We start from the raw sequence: 20,395 nt of genomic DNA, 5'->3' as shown, positions 1-20,395 counted from the left end.
CAGTTTGGTTGGGTGGCTTTTTCTTTGTCCTCAGATAGCGTTCCCACATGCCTGTGCTAATCAGTACTCAACTGAATGCCCAGAGGGGACCTCTGCAGATCTCCCAGCTTCTTTCTTCATGACGTTTCTCCTGCCTGGCATTCTGCCCTGTGACCTCCATGTCCAAGGGAATCTCTACTTGTCTTCAACTCAGGAGCCTATCAGCCTCTGCCTGGGTTCCCCCTCCCTGTGCCGTGCCTGGAAACTTTCTCTGTGCAGTAGGCGAGGGCAATCAGAGGACTTGTGCCGGCTCTCAGAGATCGCTGTCCTTCTTCTGATGACTAATGTCTTAGATACCATAGTTTCACATATTTTGTCTGGTTGGGGTTTTTGTTGTTGTTGTTTTTCCATTGTTTTAAGCAGGAAGTTATATCATGTCCCTGTTACTTCATCTTGACTAGAAGCTGAAATTCAGGCGATGTTGACGTTTTAATTCATAAAGAATATTTTTGTTGTTTCTTAATTTACTAATAGACATATGACAGAAATTATAGTTGTGATTTCTTAAGCTTATAAAAATTAACTGACTTTTTATGAAATTTTAAGTTTATTATTTTTATTCTGTGTCTTAACCTTTCTTTGTTTAGAAGAAACCTTAATGTTCAGCATAGTCTTGTGACTAAATGCATTGGGATTACTAGCGAGTATATTAGAAAGGCAGAATCTTAGGCTGCATTCAGACCTACTGAATAAAATTTTTCGTTTCAACAAGATCCCCAGCTTAAACATATTCAATTTCAAGAAGCATGACACTATGGGGTACATCTTCAGAAAGCACCTAGATCTCTTTTAGTTCCTTGATGGGAGTTCCTACTCAAGGCCGAGGACTTAACCTTACCTACCAGGGTACCTCTCTTGGAATCCAGCCATTATGCACTTGCTTTCCAACTATGACAATTTCTAGATATGTGAATTTGGATAAGTAATTTTTAGACTCAGTTTCTTTATCCACAAAGGAGAATGAATAACACCTACTTCATAGGAATGTTACAAAATCAAATTAGATATTATATCTGATATCTAGCACATAATAACTTCTAAACAAATGGCAATTATGATTATTATTAGAGGCCCGGTGCATGAAATTCATGCACAGGGCAGGGGGGAGCATGTCCCTTAGCCCAGCCTGCACCCTCTCCAGTCTGGGACTGCTTGCTCCCAACCACTTTCCTGCCTGCCTGCCTTCCTAATGGCCCCTAACCGCTTCTGCCTGCTAGCCTGATGGCCCCTAACCACTTTTGCCTGCTAGCCTGATTACCCCCTAACCACTCCCCTGCCAGCCTGACAGATGCCTCACTGCTCCCCTGCTGGCCCATTTGCCCCTAACTGCCCTCCCCTGCTGGCCCTGTCACCCCTAACTGCCCTCCCTGCCAGCCTGGTCATCTCTAACTGCCCTCCCCTGTAGGGCTGGTTGCCCCCAACTGTCCTCCCCTGCAGGCCTGGGTTCCCCCCTAACTGCCCTCCCCTGTAGGCCTAATCACCCCCAACTGCCCTCCCTTGAAGGCCTGGTCCCTCCCAACTGCCTGATGGCCTGATTGCCCACAACTGCCCTCCCCTGGCGGTCATCTTGTGGTGGCCATCTTGTGTCCACATGGGGGCAACCATCTTTGACCACATGGGGCAGCCATCTTGTGTGTTGGAGTGATGGTCAATTTGCATATTACTCTTTTATTAGAGTTTAGGATTAGTTTATTGTCCTATAAGTTTCTGGAAGGAAAAGATCATGTCAAATTTCTCTGCATTCCTTACAACACCTAAGAGAGCAGATATTTAATAAAGGTTGACTGATTGATTGTAATAACATTTCAGTACTTCTCTAGGTAGTTAAGGTAAGAAATAGAAGTTATTGAAATTCCTCATAATGAGTAGATTATATGAATCACTGAGCAGTCATAGTCACTGAAGGAAAAATTAGATTCTCTTCCTCATTCATGTTGGAGGACAGAATATGTTCAACCCATTCATCTCCAACTTTTGTCAAGGCAAACTTCACATCAAATTAATCTCTTCCACTTCTTGTTTCATTTAAGCAACAAAGTCAGTCTGTTTTACTGAATAATTTAATCAAATACTCCTGCCAGACTTAAATTAAATGTGCAATGACCCTCATTGTAGTACCACAATTCAACTTAATTTATTGTCCAAATGCATTTTTGAGAAAATGATTTATATATATAAAAGCCTAAGCGACCATTACAACTGGTCACTATGATGTGCACATCAGAGGGCAGATGCTTAACACAGGAGCTGCCCCCAGGTGGTCAGTGCACTCCCACAGCCAACCTCCCGTGGCTGGCCAACCTCCTGCAGTCCCTTCTCCCAGCCAGGTGGCCCTGATCGGCCCCAATCACTGACTGGGCCAAGGGACCCCACCTGTGCACAAATTCGTGCACCGGGCCTATAGTAATTTAAATAAGAGAGAAAGGAAATAGCCCTCAACATGATTCTAGTTGTTGCTTTTTAAATGCAATGATGCTATGACGGTCCTGCAATTTCTGGACACTTATTTAAAGATTTCATTCCTAGACTTCTCCTCTCCCACCCAATTTTGATGAAATATTAGAGCTAATATACTAGTACTCTCTCAGGTTGTCTCTCTTTTATATGTGGGAGGCATTTTTGAGAAATGATGGAAAACTACACATATAATTGAACCACAGTAAACTGAAACAGTGATTACAACCACATCACAACCACATTAAGAGGATAATCTAACTAATGGACATTTTAGGTCAGAAAAGGAAATTAATAAGCATTATTCAAAAGCTATGTACAAAATAACATATGAGGAATATTAAAATGATTTCTTAAAGTAACTTAATCTTTAAAGTTATTTTCTAGAGGCCTGGTGCACAGATTTGTGCACCGGTGGGGTCTCTCGGCCTGGCCTGTGGGGATAGGGCCGAAACAGACCCTCTGACATCCCTTGAGGGGTCCCAAATTGCGAGAAGGTGCAGGCCAGGCTGAGGAACACCACTGGTGCGCAATCAGGGTTGGGGAGAGACTGTGGGAGGGCTCCAGGGCATGTCTGGCCCGTTTCACCCAGTCCCAATCAGCTGGACCACAGCACCAAGCTAACCTACCAGTCGGAGCATCTTCCCCCTAGTGTTCAGTGCATGTCATAGTGACTGGTCGTATGGTTGAACAGTTGGAGGTACAGTTAGCATATTAGGCTTTTATATATATAGATTTTAGGTTACAGAGGATTATTTAATTGACATATAAATAAAAATAGTAGTTTCTAATTCATATTGGGACTATTTCATTTGAAAAGTTGTTGGCTTTGAAAAAGTTCAGATATAAAATTTATTGTCTAAAAGAATTTATTAGCAAAATAATAACTATCAAGTTTTTACATGAAAATTTATCTCCCATAAATTTGAAAATCATGTGACCCAAATGATTTAAATTAGTAAGATTTTAGAGAAGTAAATAAGATGCCATTGGCTTATAGCTTAATGGTTAAAAGCATGGGCCAGAAGCCAGACTTCTCAGGTTTAATTCTGAAACTTCTACCAAGCTCTGGGATCCTGGACTTTATTTTTTTCTGTGCCTTTTTTTGCTCATTTATAAAAATTGGGATATTAATAATAACACTTTTTTGAGTGGGTTATAATGATTAACAGAATTACAATATGAAAATAACTTTGAACTGTGGCTGGAACATTAGCAAGTACTATTATTATTTTTTAATATATTTTTATTGATTTTTTACAGAGAGGAAGGGAGAGGGATAGAGAGTTAGAAACATCGATGAGAGAGAAACATTGATGAGCTGCCTCCTGCACATCCCCTACTGGGGATGTGCCCGCAACCAAGGTACATGCCCTTGACCGGAATTGAACCTCGGACCCTTCAGTCCGCAGGCCGACGCTCTATCCACTGAGCCAAACCAGTTAGGGCAGCAAGTACTATTATTACAAAATATACAATTCTGCCTATACTGAAAAAGATCACTGTTATGTTTATAAGGATATACTTATGTTCTGCTTGATAATATCCCTTTCATGTTCCAATCTATAGTGCCAATTGATAGACAGTCTGAAATCTCAATAAAATTTTAAAATATTTAACAACATGATTAGAAATGTAAAAAGAATAATACTGGAGATGGGCAATTTTGGTAGTGATTAAAGGAGAAGTTGGAAATCTGATAGGTTGAGTATGAAATTAATAAGTTTATTAGATGTGGCTGAAAGGTAGGTACTCAATCAATACTTGTCGGTAATAGTAGGCTCTGAATTTGTTTTCTCTTTCTATTTTAGGATGTCAGATTCACTAGTCATTTATGTTGCCATTTGATATCTACTAAATAATTGAATGAAGGAAACAAGGAATCAAGCACCAAAATAAATGACTGACTTAATAAAACAAGAATCATTGGTGATGATGGTTATTAGGTTTAATTTTTCTATTTTTTCTTGAGCCAAAAAATCAGATTTGTGTGTGTGTGTGTGTGTGTGTGTGTGTGTGTGTATGTGTGTGTTTATATGTACGTTTTCACTTTTATCTTTGAAAATTGTCACTAAAACCCAAACCTCTGCTACTTTTTTTATTGTTCCCTTCTCAGGTCTGTGAAAGTCTTTAAATTAGTTGCCACTCTACTTTATATCTTCCAACGTCTTCCTAATTTTATTCACAATTGTTTGTGCCTAAACATGTATAGAAATAGGAACTTAGGAGCTACTTTTCCCTGCTGTATTCAGGAACATGCTAGTAAATACTTGAATTGGAAGGAAGAGACTATTCATTCACAATTGATCATTGCCAAGTCCAATATGCCAATGAAAACATTCTCATTTTGCTTTTTTGAAAGGTTTTTGTATGAAGTTTCTTTGTTTTGTTATAAATGGTAAAGGATGCCTACATATGTAGAAGGATTGCATAAAAAGAAAAGAATAATTCACAATTTTATAAATACAAAGTTTGAGAAATCGTATTGTTTTAAATTATATATGTAACTTGGGAAAAATAAATGAAAAACTAAGTTGCAAAGAGCGCTAATGTGAAAGTCATACTGACTGATCAGTTCAGCCACATGGATTCTTTATAAGATGCCCAGAACAAATTGTGAAAAGGTATTCTGCCTTTCCCATTTCCTCTTGGCCTGTTAGTTTCTTTTCTTTGTGAAGTACATGTACTCACATGCTATTTGGAATAGGCCAAGGCCATCAATAACAATAATATTAATTACTAGATAATTCACCATTATAAATAGTCTGCCACTCATCTCCATCTTGGCCCTTAGCCTTGACCTTTTTTTTTACAGCTCTAGATCCCTGGAGGACTCAGGGATGTAGGCATGTGTTCACTAGGCTTTTAACGTTTGCCTTTATTTTTAAGAAAGGGAGAAAATACAAGTAAGCAAAAATAATAAAATCAACAATAATTGCACTTGGTTAACATTGCAAAATATGTCACTTTTGAGTGTTTCCAAACCATGCATACACATAAATAAATGAGGTATGAATAAAAGAGAAATGAGAAACAGAGAAAGCACCTGTTTTTTTCCTTCAAAAGCAAACTCTGATCATAACCTAATAACAGTAAATATAGAAATATATTATCATTATGATACACTGTTAATGGTTTAAAAAATCACATATTTTTCTGAACTGCAGTGGGCTACCTCTCACTCATGGTTGGGTTTTGATGGTTTGATTGCATATAAAATGTGCAGTTTTACAGGCCTTTTGTAATATTAAATACAGAAATGACTCCAAACCCCAAATATTTACACTCTGTCTTCATTGAATTCATAGAACTGGAGATTTTTATTATCTAGTCCAAGAATCAAAAATTTTTTTCAGCAAAGGGCCAGATAATAAATGTTTTAGTTATACAGCCTGTGTGCAAATTCTTGACTCTTCTATTGTAGTTCAGAAGCAGCCAAAAGTGAGCATGGCTTTGTTCCAATAAAATTTTATACACAAAAATTGAGAGTGAGAGGATTTAGCCAGTTTTACCAGACGCTCATTGTGCCAGTAAAACCAAGGCCTTGAGAACTTAAAGAATGTTGCTTACGGTCTCAATGCTAGTTAAAGACTAATAGCTATGAGGATATGTGTCTATAAAACCCTAGTCCAGTGTTCCTTCTACATCCTGAAATATTAGCTTTGATTTTTTTTGTCCTTCCCCAATTCTAATGGTATGCTATTAAAAAAACACTATAACTGTACATTTTTATTTCTCATAGTTGATTCATTTTTGAATCAAATATTTCTCATATTTGATTCATCAATTCTGTTTTCAAAATATACTTAGAACTACTTTTCAACATCTCTCCTGTTACCACTGTGTTCCGAATCACCCTCATTAGTCATGTGGATAACTGCGGTTGTTTCACATCTGCTGTCTCTGCATCAGCATTTGACCCCTTCTGTCTAATTTTGACAAAGAAACAAGTGACCCTTTACCAGCTGAGTCAGGGCACTCCTAAACGGAATCAGTCTTTATCATTGTGCTAAGGCTCTCCGTGATCTGGCCTTCTATTGCCTCTGATGTCATCTCTTTTCCAGCTTCCTTCATTTATCTACAGCAACCCTGGTCACCTGGCCCTCCCCCCAAACACTCGGGCAAGCCTTCCTCAAGGGCAGGTATCCACAGCTCCCATTTTCGCACCTCTCCAAAGGGGAATTCAAGTGCCACGTTCTTAGTCAGATCTTTTCTGGCTGCCCGATCTAAGTTGCAACACCTTGACACATAACACACACCCAAACTTTTTGTATCTCCCCTCTTGCTTAATTTCCCCCTTTGTACTTATATCAGTACTTTTTTAGATATGTACCCTCACCCACCAAATTATAAACTCTGTGAGTGCAGGGATTTTTATGTTTTATTCACCACTTACCCCCAAGACTTCAACCAGCCTACTGGGGTACAGTGATTGCTCCGTACATAGTTGTATTGTGAATGAATGAATATAAAAGTCTGGTTGATCCACAACTAACCTTGAGTGCTGAGCACACTGAATTTAAAGTTCAAAGGAATTTTGTGTCTGTTTCTCTTAATGGTCTAAGAAAGATTTGAGTTTGAAACAACTATATATTTATATATCCTGGAAAGGTGAGGGAACGAGGGCTGTGGATAGCTCCTCTTGAGGCAGGTGTGCCTGAATGTTTGAGGGAAGAGCCAGGTGACCAGGATTGCTGGGGCAGAGTTAAGTAGACTGTGGTAGGAGATAAAGTCAGAGGGCAATAAAAGGCCTGATCATGGAGGACCTTAATGCAATTATAAAGATATATTCAATATATATGCTAGTAATATTTATATATGTAATATTTATAATATTTGAAAAAAGTCTCCAATGTCAACTATTTCTTCCTTAAAAATAACTGAAATGGTAAGGATGAATGGCAAATTCACTCTGAATTCCCAATAAACTTGAATTCTTGAACACACATACATAATCCTTTAAGAAAACTTATTTGAGAAGCAAAGAGTCTTACTCCTTAACTTTTTAAGCTACATTTCTGCAGATCTAAACACTAAAGATTAATTTAAGGGATACAGGAATCTTGAACTTAGATTTGGAAAACAGTTTTCTGAAACGTGAACTAAAACATTCCACTAATCAAACACAAGTTGGCCCTTGGGATGAAGGGAGAGAGGAGTGCTATAGAAACCATGCTGCAGTCTTATACCCTGGGTATTTTGCCACATTTAATTTTGAAGGCATTTCCTGGCATCTCTCTCAGATTCTTCCACACACCATATTTACATTAATTACACTAAAAGACATAATTATAACTCATGGCTAATTTGTTTTTAAAAAGAAGAGAAGGAGCCCACAACAAGAAGCATGCTAAAAATAATACTGAGAATATAATTTAAGTATTAGACTTAAACCACTTAGTGTCAAAATACAGGCTTGCATCCTAAGCAGCTTTAAAATCTACATCACACAACATGACTTGATTTGCCTGAACAATAAAAGACTAAACTTTCACAGGAAGTGACCCTTAAAAAAATGAATCAATATTTTCCTATATGCCTCTTATTTATGGAAAACAATTAACTGCACTTGAATGTTTTCTAACTATATTGCACTTTTGAAAAAGATTCATCATTGATTAAGCTATGCTCATTCTAAAATAAACTAGTCAGCCCAGCCAGTGTTGCTCAGTAGTTGAGCATCAACCTATGAACCAGGAAGTTACAGTTTGATTCCCTGTCAGGGCACATGCCCAGATTGTGGGCTCAATCCCCAAGGGAGGGCATGCAGGAGGCAGCAGATCAATCATTCTCTCTCATCATTGATGTTTCTATCTTTCTCCCTCTCCTTTCCTCTCTGAAATCAATAAAAATATATTTTTTTAAAAATATTAAAATAAAATAAATTAGTCAACAGCTTTTCTGAGATTAACAGGTGAATTTTCAGATATGGAAATAGAATAGTTTTTCACCAGATGTACTGTACAAAAATACACTAGTCATGGATGTTTTAAAAGTTGCTCCAGATTTTGAAGTTTAAAAAAATATAATATGTAAAATATAAAATACATTTTTTAACTTTGAACTGATCTACTAATAATTTTTTTAAATCTTGACTTAAATGTCATTGTGCTATGTTTATGGAGATTAGAATACTCAGTATATTTTTCATTTATCAAAGTTTTCTATTTTCACATTTAACATTTAAAAAATTTTAATTTGACTGTTATTTTTTTCTAGTTTCTGAAATCCAGAATAAGGGACTCAGGATACCAAGTGATCAATGATGAGAAAGAATGATCAACATTACAGCAGTTGAAGTGTTAAAAATTATAGATAACATGGGGGAAATTTTAAGACGAACTTAAAAACATTCTTAACTGAGATGCAATGGCAATAAAGGCACATGTCTTGAATTCAATGCTATTAGGTTACAAAGTACAATAAAATTCAACTAAGTAAAAGTTACCATGACCCTAACTGGGGTGGGTGAAAACATTTTGTGTGCAATCGAACATTCTCAAAGCCAAACAATTAGGAGGGGAGGTCATGGATGTCGGGGAGATGAAAGCGGCAGGCGGGAGTGCACGTTGAAAGCGCTCCCTCCCTATCCACTCCGCAAGTCACCCTCTGGGTAGTCCAGATGGTGTTTGAAGAGCTAATATCAGCTCAAAAGATAAACTTGATTGATCTAAGGATAAATGTATCTCCCCCCACACACCTGTCATTGATTCATTTAGGTTTGTGTCCCAATTCTGATCAAGGAGGTATAAGAAAAATTTTTCTGCAAGTTTCTGGAAATACATTTCCTCAATGGTAACAATAGTAAGTCAGGCACTTCTTCCCACTGTACAGAAAGAACATGTTTCAGACCCTGTTGCCACTGGCAACATACCATACTTTCCGGCGTATAAGATGACTGGGCGTATAATATTTTCCTGGGTTAAAAAGTCGTTTTATACGCCAGAAAATACAGTAGTCCAATATATCTAATCCATTATATCTAATCCCATCAATATAGTCCAATATACCGTATTTTCCGGCGTATAAAACGACTTTTTAACCCAGGAAAATCTTATACGCCCAGTTGTCTTATACGCCGGAAAATACGGACCTAAGGTTATACAGTATTAGGATAAAACCAACATCGCAGGTAGACAAAGCACAAGGCAAAAAAGAATCTGGGATCATTTACATTTGAACTGAAGAACCAGCTAATCCTAAAACCAGGCCTTCTTCTACAGTACTAGTTATAAATTATTTTACTATTTTTCAATTTGATTTGTGTATTACTTGCAGTTTTGGGTATTGTAACTGATACAGAACTTGATAGATATTTGACTCAAGGATAGAACTAAGCATGATGTTGCTAATGCTATAACCCATGAAAGAGAAAGACATAGTAATAATTTCAAAATGTCTTGAACCTGTAAAATAAAGCATCCTGTTTTGTAGACAGTATTGGAAAGCTACTTAAAGCAAGTTTGCCATTTGATACCTAAGAGATCACCAACTCTGTGTTACCTCTAACCTGGGATTAGGATGCAGATTCAACCTCTCATCGGGATTGTAGCAAGAATTCCATGGTTTAAATTTTGCAAGCCTCTTTGAAGATCAGCAAAAGGTTATTGTAGTCACATAACCTGCAGATATTTACATCCAATTCCTGTTGTTTGTGCTCAGCAAGCAGTTATTTTCCCAATGTGATAAAATCAATTACATTGAACATCACTTCTGCAGGTTATTATATTCTCAGACCCATGGTACATCAACTTCTTCTCTAATTTTTCTGATTTTCACAGCAGGGGAATGCATAAAGTATAGTTTCCTCTTATGAAGTGTACCTGATTGTTGCTAAGAACGAAGTGTTCTTTCTTTTTTGGGCAGCAACCAAAATAAATGGTTCTACAACACTGCATTTGCTATTTTGTTTTGCCTTATGTATAGATGGTTGGCTATAATATAATTTTTATTAAATATAAGTCTTATAATGACTTATTTAAGGAAGTATTATACATTTTTTGTTGGCCCAAATTTGAAAATGTGTTGCTTTCAGAGTGAATAAAAATGCATTTTTATTAGGGCACGCTTACTGTTTTTATGAATACAAATTTCTTCAAAAATTGCTCTATTTCTAAAGCTGAGATTGTTTGAGTGCAGAAAAGTATTGAATAGCCACAGTGGGACATGATTAACAAGTGAAATTTAGAGTAATTTAAGTCTAATTAAATGAAAACAGATCATAATTAAGGGCAATAAGAAATTAAACTTCCAAGTAATTTCAGGTACCAAGAGGTACATCCCTTCATCTTGTATTCCATATGAAAAACCAAATTAGTCCCTTCAATTTCTGTTATAAAATAAAAAGTAACAAATTAAAAATTAGTGATACTTGCTCTTAACAATCCAAATATTATGATAATCCCCATAAAAATTAACTATTGATTTTCATAAAAGTATTTATTTTATGCACACTTCATGTTTCAGTGACAGGAATTAACATATTTCTATTTGTACTTTATCTGAAAAATAGATTATTGAAGACCAAATCAATAAAAATGACTGTGCATAAGAAAGGTCAACCAAAGCACTTAATTACATTTGTTCCTATTATACAGCTCCTAGTTTTTCTTTCTCCCTCCCTTCCTTCCTTCCTTCCTTCCTTCCTTCCTTCCTTCCTTCCTTCCTTCCTTCTTCCTTCCTCCCTCCCTCCCTCCCTCCCTCCCTCCCTCCCTCCCTCCCTCCCTCTTTCTTTCTTTCTTTCTTTCTTTCTTTCTTTCTTTCTTTCTTTCTTTCTTTCTTTCTTTCTTTCTTTTTTTCTCTCACAGCATCAAAGAAGGGACTTCATTAAATCTCAGAATTTATAGATCACTCATGCACTTTGTAAAATACTTGGACATTATCTCTCTTCCATTAAAATAAATTTTTATAAAATTCTACATTATCAGTACTACTAGAGGCCCAGTGCACGAAAATTTCTGCAATTAGGGGGTCCCTCAGCCTGGCCTGTACCCTCTAGCAGTCCAGGACCCTTTATGGGATGTCTGACTGTCAGAGGAACGAGCCTAAGCCATCAGTCGGACATCCTTAGAGCTGCCAAGGAGGCGGGAGAGGCTCCTGCCACCGCAGCTGCGCTTGCAGCCATCAGCCCGGCTTGTGGCTGAGCAGAGTTCCCCCTGTGGGAGCGCACTGACCAGCAGGGGGCAGCTTCTGCGTTGAGCATCTGCCCCCTGGTGGTCAGTGTGCATCATAGCAACCGGTTGTTCCCAATTGTTTCACCTTTAGGGTCAATTTGCATATTACCCTTTTATTATATAGGATTATCTCCAATCTATTGAACACTTGGAAAAATCGCCTGAAGAGCTATTTTGCATTGTAATATTTACTTCTAATGTGTAGAAACACAGATTCTACAGACATGAAAAATAAATATTAACAAAAAATTTTATGTTGCCTTTTTTATAAATCAATTAAAAAATGTTCATATATCAAAAAATAATTTACATTAGGAAAATTGAGCTATATATACTGAGTGGCCAGATTATTATGATCTCTGAACGCATAATAATCTGGCTACTCAGTATATATCCTACATAATAAAAGGCTAATATGCAAATTGTCCCCTCGACCAGGAGTTCAACCAGCAGGCAGGCTGGCCAACTGCCCATGTCTCCTCCCCCTGGCCAGGCTGGCCGGACCCCACCCATGAACGAATTCATGCACTGGGTCTCTAATTAATATATATATATATATATATATATATATATATATATATATATGTGTGTGTGTGTATATATGTATATATATATATATATATACATATATACGTATACATATATATATATATATATATATATATATATATATATATACACATATATACATACACACACACACACACACACACACACACACACACACACACACACTCTGAGTGGCCAGATTATTATGCGTTCAGAGATCATAATAATCTGGTCACTCAGTCACTCAGTGTAGGTTAAAATGCACTGAAACAATACAATTTTATAGGGTATTATTTATTATATTGTTAAAACTTATAAGAATAAAAAATAATTTTCTTTTATGTGAGGCCAATGTTACTTACTCAACCTCATGTGCTGTATCTTGTTCTGCCAATATATGTCATGGGTTTCATATATCGTTTCCCACAGGGACACCCATACTCACCTGCAGGCAGGATGTCTGGAAGTGCTTGTATTATCTAGCTAGTTTCTCCAGGTGAAACAAATTAATTCATACTGTTATCAAATCTATATTTACCACAGTAATACCACACACTAAGCAAATGATTGAAGCAGTTTTAGAGTTACACACATATATTTCCAGCCACGTCAACAAATAAAGTGCACTACTTAATCATTAGACATTTGTTAAAACCAAAAACATATGGGTACTGTGAAGACAATATGCATAATTGAAAACATCAGCTATTTGTGGGGCAATGGATATAAAGAGACATTTTTAAAAAAGAAAAAGAATTAGGTGTCCAATAAGCATATGAAAAGATGTTCAATCTCATTCTGTTAAGAAATAAAATATTGTTAACCAGTGGCACTCCAGTAAATATTAGCAAAAATTTTAAAAGTTTACATAATATCCAATATTGGTCAGAATATTGGTCAACAGTCATTAACACAAGCTATTGGTGGGAGTGGAAACCAGTGCCATATATTGGAGCAGACTTTTGCCTCTATAATTAAAATAGTAGAGATTCCTTTATCATGTATCTATGTTATACCTAAATGCATGTAATAAGTATACTCATTTCAAAATTGTTTGAAATAGAAAAAAAAATGGCAAAACAACTGGTTAAATTTTTCTCTCTCTTTTTTTAAATTCTTTATTGTTTAAAGTATTACATAAGTCTCCTTTTTCCCCCATTGACCTCTCCACAGCCGCCCTCACCCCCCAGCACATGCCCCCCGCCCAAGTCTGTGTCCATTGGTTATGCTCATATGCATGCATACAAGTCCTTTGGTTGATCTCTTACCCTTACCCACAATTCCTTGAGTGTAAGGCTCTGCCTTCCCTCCTTTCATTTATCAAATATTTAGCATAATGTTTACTCTGTGTCAGGTATAATATAAACACATAAGGAGTCTTTGCAGGGTTTTAGTAGTGGCCTAACATTTTTTATTTTGAATTTTTTAAATTTTGAAAATATCACTTCGGCTACAGTGTGCATAACAGCTTTGAGGAAGCTGGTAATGGCAATGAGAGAAATAATGGACATAAGCAGAGCAGTTGCACACAATCACACCTTGGGAAACTATGCAGACAATAAAAAGAATCAAGTTGATCTCTGTGTGTTGATTTGGACAAAGGGCTGCATTATGTTAATGTTTAAAAGCAAAGAATAAATGCACATAAGTGCATTGGAAATATACAAGCCTTTCTTTTCAGGAAAGGTAACAAAAATTTAACATTAATTACCCTTGGTGAATGGAAGTAAAAATTAAAGATACTGGAGAAAGGTAGATATTTTATTTCTTTTAGTTTCAAATATTTCTGAACAATCTTACAATGTATTTGTATAACTTACACTTTATAAACAGAATTAACTAGTTTAGGATTTTAGACCATTTGTTTTTTATATATATTATATGTTAAAGTAATTATAATTGGCATTTAACATTTTTTCCCTTTTTATTGAATTTATTGGGGTGACACTGGTTAACAAAATTGTAAAGTTTCAGGTTGCACAATTCTATAGCACATCATCTGTATATTGTATTGTGTGTTCACTACCCTAAGTCAAGTCTCCATCCATCATCTTTTATCCCCACTATACTCTCTTTCACCTCCCTCTGCCCCCTGACCCCTGCAATCACCTGTCATTCATGTCTATAAGTTTTTTCTGTTTTTTCTCAATCTCTCTACCCTCCACCAAGCCCACCTCCAAATGTTTTATCTAATTTATGTTGTTCTTATACTTTGTCTCAAAATATTTTATAATTTTTCAAATGCTGTGAGAATATTTTATTAGGCTACTTTTTGTAACTTTTCTTTCCTTAGTAAATAAGGGATTAATAACAACAGTTTAGAAAACATGACTTAAACTCGAAAAAAAAACAACTAAAAATCTGGAATTTTTATTTCAGTTCATTTAAAGTTTATTGAGTTATCTAAGTCTGTGGAATATTTACTCTCAAAATGGGGCATTTTTTGCAAGAATTAGATTTTGCATAGTTCTCTATTTCAAATGCACAACTTAAGTTATAATATAACATAACCTTTAGCATATTCTGTTACACTAGAATAGAAGGGCTTGAACCAAGATGGATTGGCTGAAAAGGAATTTCATGTTTGGAAAATGAGAGAATCCTCTTCCATTTCTGATTTTATTTATTTGAATCTTCTCTCTTTTTTTCTTAGTTAGTTTAGCTACAAGTTTGTCAATGTTGTTTTATCTTTTCAAAGAACCAGATCTTAGTTTTATTGATCTTGTCAATTGTCTTTTCAGTCTCTGTTTCATTTTTCCCCTCTCTGGTTTGTACTATTTCCTTCCTGACTTTGACTTTGGCCTTCATCTGTTCCTTTTCTAAAGTGTGAAGTTAGATTGTTTATTTGAGATTTTCTTTCTCTCTTGTGGTTGGCCTGTATTGCTAAAAACTTTCCTCTTAAGTACTCTTTTGGCTGTATCCCAGATATTTAGGTCTGTTGTGTTTTCTTTTTCATTTGTCTCTATATATGTTTATTTATTTTTAAATTTTCTTTATTGACCCAATAGTTGTTCAGTAGCATGTTGTTTAATCTCCACATATTTGGGACCTTTTTCAGCTTTCTTCTCGTATTTGATTCCTAGTTTCATACCACTGTGGTTGGAAAAGATGCTTGATATGATTTCAGTCTTATTAAGTTTTTTGAAACTTGTTTTGTGTTCCCATATAAGGTCTTTCCTTAAGAATGCCCCTTGTGTCCTTGAAAATAAGGCATATTATGTTGGTTTTGGATGGTGTGTTCTGTAAGTAACTATCAAGTCCACCTGGTATATGTCATTTAAGGCTGATATTCCTTGTTGACTCTGGATAATCTACCTTTTGGAGTAAGTAGTATGTTAAGGTCTCCTACTATTATTGTTATTCTGTCTATTTCTCTCTTTAGGTCTGTTAATAAAAAGAATAAGACCATATGAAAGAATCTTTGAAGATCATTTATGGTTTCATTTTTTACTATTCTAAAATTAATTTTATATACTAATATGTGCTCTTTTATGATTGGCTAGTGAGTTTAGTATAATTTCTTCAAGTTTCATCCACGTTGTAGCATGTGTCAGATTTACTTCCTCATTAGATCTGAGTAATATCCCATTGTATGTATATACCACATTTTATTTATCTGTTCACTGTTGATGGGCACTTGGGTTGCTTCCACTTTTTGGCCGTTGTGAATAATGCTGCTAAGAATGTGACTGTACAAAATATTCATTTGAGTCCCGGTTTTTATTTCTTTAAGGTATCAATACAGCAGTGGAATCATTGGGTCATATGACAACTCTAATCTTTTGAGGAATCTGATGGTAAAAAGGCAAATGTTGTATTATGTATGTTTTACCACAATAAAAAACAAAAACAATTAATTTCAGCTTGCTGTAAAGAGTCTTACCTCATGGAAAGCTCCCAAACTGTGTGCATGAGAGAGTCTCTGACAACTCAGCCAGCCTATCTAACCCTATAGTTCTCCCGCAGTCTCTATTAGCTCTTCCCTATCCTGGCTTGTACATCTCTCAGTTCCATAATCTTTGCAGTACACCAGCCCTCCCCTTCCCACAGATCATGTGTCTAGTGCACATTCCGCAGTCATTGACAAAGACGAGGGTTCCACCTCCTCAGTCCCAGGTAGTTTACTACTGTGTTTTGTTTTGTTTTGTTTTGTTTTTTCAGATTCAGAATAGTTTAGAAATCAGAAAGCCTGAATCCAATTTCTATCTTTGCCATTTACTCAAATTGTGAATTTTCAAAAAGCATATAACTTTTTTGAGCCACTATTTCTGCTCATTTGTTGACTTTTTAAAATGTATTGAGCCCAACAATTTTCTAAGATTCATGTTCAGTGCTAAAAATGCAAAGATATCATAACATACCTCCTCCGTCAAGATGTTTACAGTTACTAAGGCAAAAATAGATGCCTAATATCCTTCACAGGGATAAAGTAGGGGAATTTTAAAAAGTAATTCATGATGAAGGGCTTGTATGTTTTTAAGCATTAAATGTATGAGGCATGATTAATAATATTCACACTGGCTCCCTGTCACACTTTAGATACTCTCCAGTCCACATAAGAAATTAGAGAAGTAGGTTTTAGCTGTAAAGTAAGATGACAACATTCTTTAATTTTGCAGGAAAAAAAAAACACACAAAAGCTATAACTAGGACTTTATATTCTTTAAGCATTAAAAAGCTAACTCAATTTAAAATGGCTTACCCAAATTCTTATTCCCTTTCCATGAGTCACATACTTATATTTACTGATGACTCTCAATGTGTGTTGACATAAAAGGAAGGGCTGCATAGCTTTCTCTTTCTTTCATTAAAAATTAAAATAGCAATTATAAAAAATAATAGAGGAAGTATTCCTTGCCTTATGAGGGCATTTAACATGCCAGAAGAGGTATTTTAGGCATCCATATGTGGGTATTACCTTAACTGACCTCATACATCAAAGAGCTGAATAAATAGGATGCTTGAGATAATGTTGATGGAATCAGCCAAGATTCCTCATTCTTTATTAATTTCTAATAAATAAATGTTCTTGCTATTTCCTCTATGCAGTCCTAGGTGAATGGGAATATCAGTTTCATGGTTCATATCCACTATCAACTCACAATTAGATATCCCGGTAATCTCAGCTACTCTATTAAACAATGCAAAAATAAACCAGCACTGGTCAGCAATAAAATAAGCATTAGTAGTGACCAATGTCAAAATTTATTCTCATTCATTGAACAAATGTTTCCTGAATGCCACCCCTATACCAGAACGAGTGTCACATAGGCTGCTGTGGAAGCAGGCATACAGTCAAATCTTGGGAATTCAAGGAAGTCATGATGGAGAAAGGAACACACTTATTGAGATGAAAGAAGTTCTACCATTAAAATAGCAAGTGTAAAGGAGAAGAGGTGAGCAAGAAGGGACACATCTTAGAATGAGGAGTAACTCAGTATTTGAACATTGAAGGCAAAGGGGAAACATTTGATAGACAAGGCTGGAGAGTTATCAGAGCAGATCAAATGGAACTTGGCAATTCACTGAGGAGTTTTGACTTCTTCCTAACGCAAGACCAATGACTCCAAATATTTTAGCCAAAAATGACTTTAGGTGTTACAAAAAGAGTAAGATGATTGCATTTTTTTTTTAGACCATGTTTGAAATGCACCTGCTAACCTGAAACCAGGGCATCTAAATTGTAATAACATTTCACCATCCCATGGAGGTGGTCATGTCAGAGGTATGGTGTTTGGAAACTGAGTCTTCCCCTACAAAATAACAGAATTTGCATCAGAAAATAAATCCCTCCTCCCACCACACAAGGAGACAGGAAGAAACTGCAGGATTAAAAAGCAACCAGGTCTGATATAAACTTATTATTTAAAAAGAAGCCACAGAAGGGCAACAATATATTTCCAGACATATGAGCTGGCACGTGGTAGGTGTTTAATGGGTACTTGCTCACTGAAGACTGCATGGGTACAGCCTGTGGAAAGGAGAAATTACAGAGGAGACAATGAATGCTGTGTCATAGAATCAGGTTGTAAAGGCTAAAGGAACGGTTTTAAAAGAAGGAAAATAGAGAAAAACAAAGGAGTACCAAAAGATACCTAGAGATAAAGGACATGTATAATTGTGATTTATTTTTTAGAGCAGCAAAGACCTACCTAGGAAGAGAAGATTGCATAAGTTTTGGAGAGGCTGCCCACCAGCTGCAGCTCACGTAAGAAGGCATGAAATAAAGGCACAGAGTGCACAGAGCCCTGAAGAACAAGAGTGGCTTACCTGAAAACTTACAGCAAAGGGATGAGAGCTCAAAGTGAAGCAAACCAGGATAATATCATTATTTATTTGGGTTGAATAAAGTATGTTGAAAGTCTGCTTTGCAATTTTTCCATGAGAGATTAAATTTATGTCAAGTAACCAATTTTGGTTGAAAGTCCAAATTTTAGAATCCTAATCAGAATTTTTTCTCAAGTCAAAATATTTCAAACTGGAAAGGTTTTCTAGGCAAATAGACTTCCTATTTTATGGGGAAGCAGCCTAGCTTGGCTACTCAAAGAGGCCACAAAGACCACCTGCGCTGTCGCTTTTGACTCTGAGAGTGAGGAACTCCACTTCCCATCTGTGTGGAGAGGACTGACTGCAGAGGACTGACAGGGGGAATGGGGCAAGAGTAATGCATTTTCTGAAGAAGGGTAATACTTGAGAACCATTAAAAAAACTCATATTTTAATTTTATAATGTGAAAATCATTTCTGTATCTATAATAAATTAGCAAGTCTAGATGACTTGTCAAATGGATTTTTTTTTCTCTCCAGAGAATTTTGTGCTATGTTATTCTCAGGGAAATTCAAACAATGTTATTACCACTGTTTCTATTATGATCCTTTACCAACTAAAATTGTTCAAGGACGTACTGCGTTATAAATTCACAGTTCAAACCCATGTTGTTCAAAGGTCCACTGGCGATTGGGAACCCGCGTATGCAGAGGGCCAACTGAAATTACACTCACAGTTTTGATTGTGCAGGCGATCTATGCTTTAATCCCCATATCATTCGAGGGTCAGCTATATTTTACTTCAAATCCCACTGGAACTATTGGTTTATATATTTTCTCCCAAATTTTTATCACATTTGTTTCTGCGGCATATTAAAAAAAAAGCATTGCTTAATATCCTAACTCCACCCATATCCATTGATTAAATTTGTCCATTTTTAATGTTTTTAACAGATGTTGTCCACACCCTGAGACTATGTCATCCTCCATAGTTACCAGATGTATGTATTTATTTTATATCCCATCTTGCTGCATAGGAAGTGGACAGAGCAAGAAACTTCAGACAAAGAAACAATACATTAGTGAAGAGTTGACAAGACAAAGAGTTTTGGGTGAGGGTAGGAAATGCTGAAATAGTAATTAGGAAGATAAGGGTTTGTTTGTACTGATTTCCAGATCCCAAATTTCTCATCTCTGGTGAATGTCTTCATTCCTCAGGTAGAGGGAGGGTACCTTTGTCATGACCTATATCAGGGAGGAAGAAGGAAGAGGGAAGGTTAGAGTGACCTTTCTCCTTCTGTCATTTTGTTTTTCAAATTCCTACCTATTAGATACCAGGACCAACCCTCTCCATCCTGGTCAGGAAAATTAAAAATGTTTGCAGACATTGCCAAATGTTCCCTGGGGGACGTAATGGCCCACAGTGGAGGATCACTGGTCTAAAATAGTCACTGTCAACCTCTGACTTTCACGGGTGCATTTCTGCCATCCCATATCGCAGCTCCTCCAACAATAGCACAAGCACTTAATTCTAAATTAAACTCCTTATTTCTGGCTTACACAGAGTAGCTTGTGTTTTCCTAACCAAACCTGACACAGAGATGTGATATAATGGATAAATTCTTTTTTGTATATGAGCAACCCAAAATATATTTAATTTGGTCACATAAAATATTTAAGTAGAAGAAGTTAAAAATTCACATGGTTTATGGTATAATCTCTTCCTTTCCCACAGATAATTATTCAATAAAATATAATCCTTACTTTTAAAAAAATAATATTTTCATTTTTGGAAAACTAGCCAGCTTCTACAATCAATTGCATTTTTTTAAAGGAAACATGACCTATTTGGCAAAGTTCTTTCTTGGGAGATAACTGCCATATTATATATTTAGAATATGTTTAGAAGAGTTA

The sequence above is a fragment of the Cnephaeus nilssonii genome, assembly GCF_951640355.1.
Source record: "Cnephaeus nilssonii genome assembly, chromosome: 5".
Lineage (NCBI taxonomy): Eukaryota > Metazoa > Chordata > Mammalia > Chiroptera > Vespertilionidae > Cnephaeus > Cnephaeus nilssonii.
The sequence above is the reverse complement of the archived record's forward strand: the minus strand, read 5'-3'. Positions refer to the sequence as shown.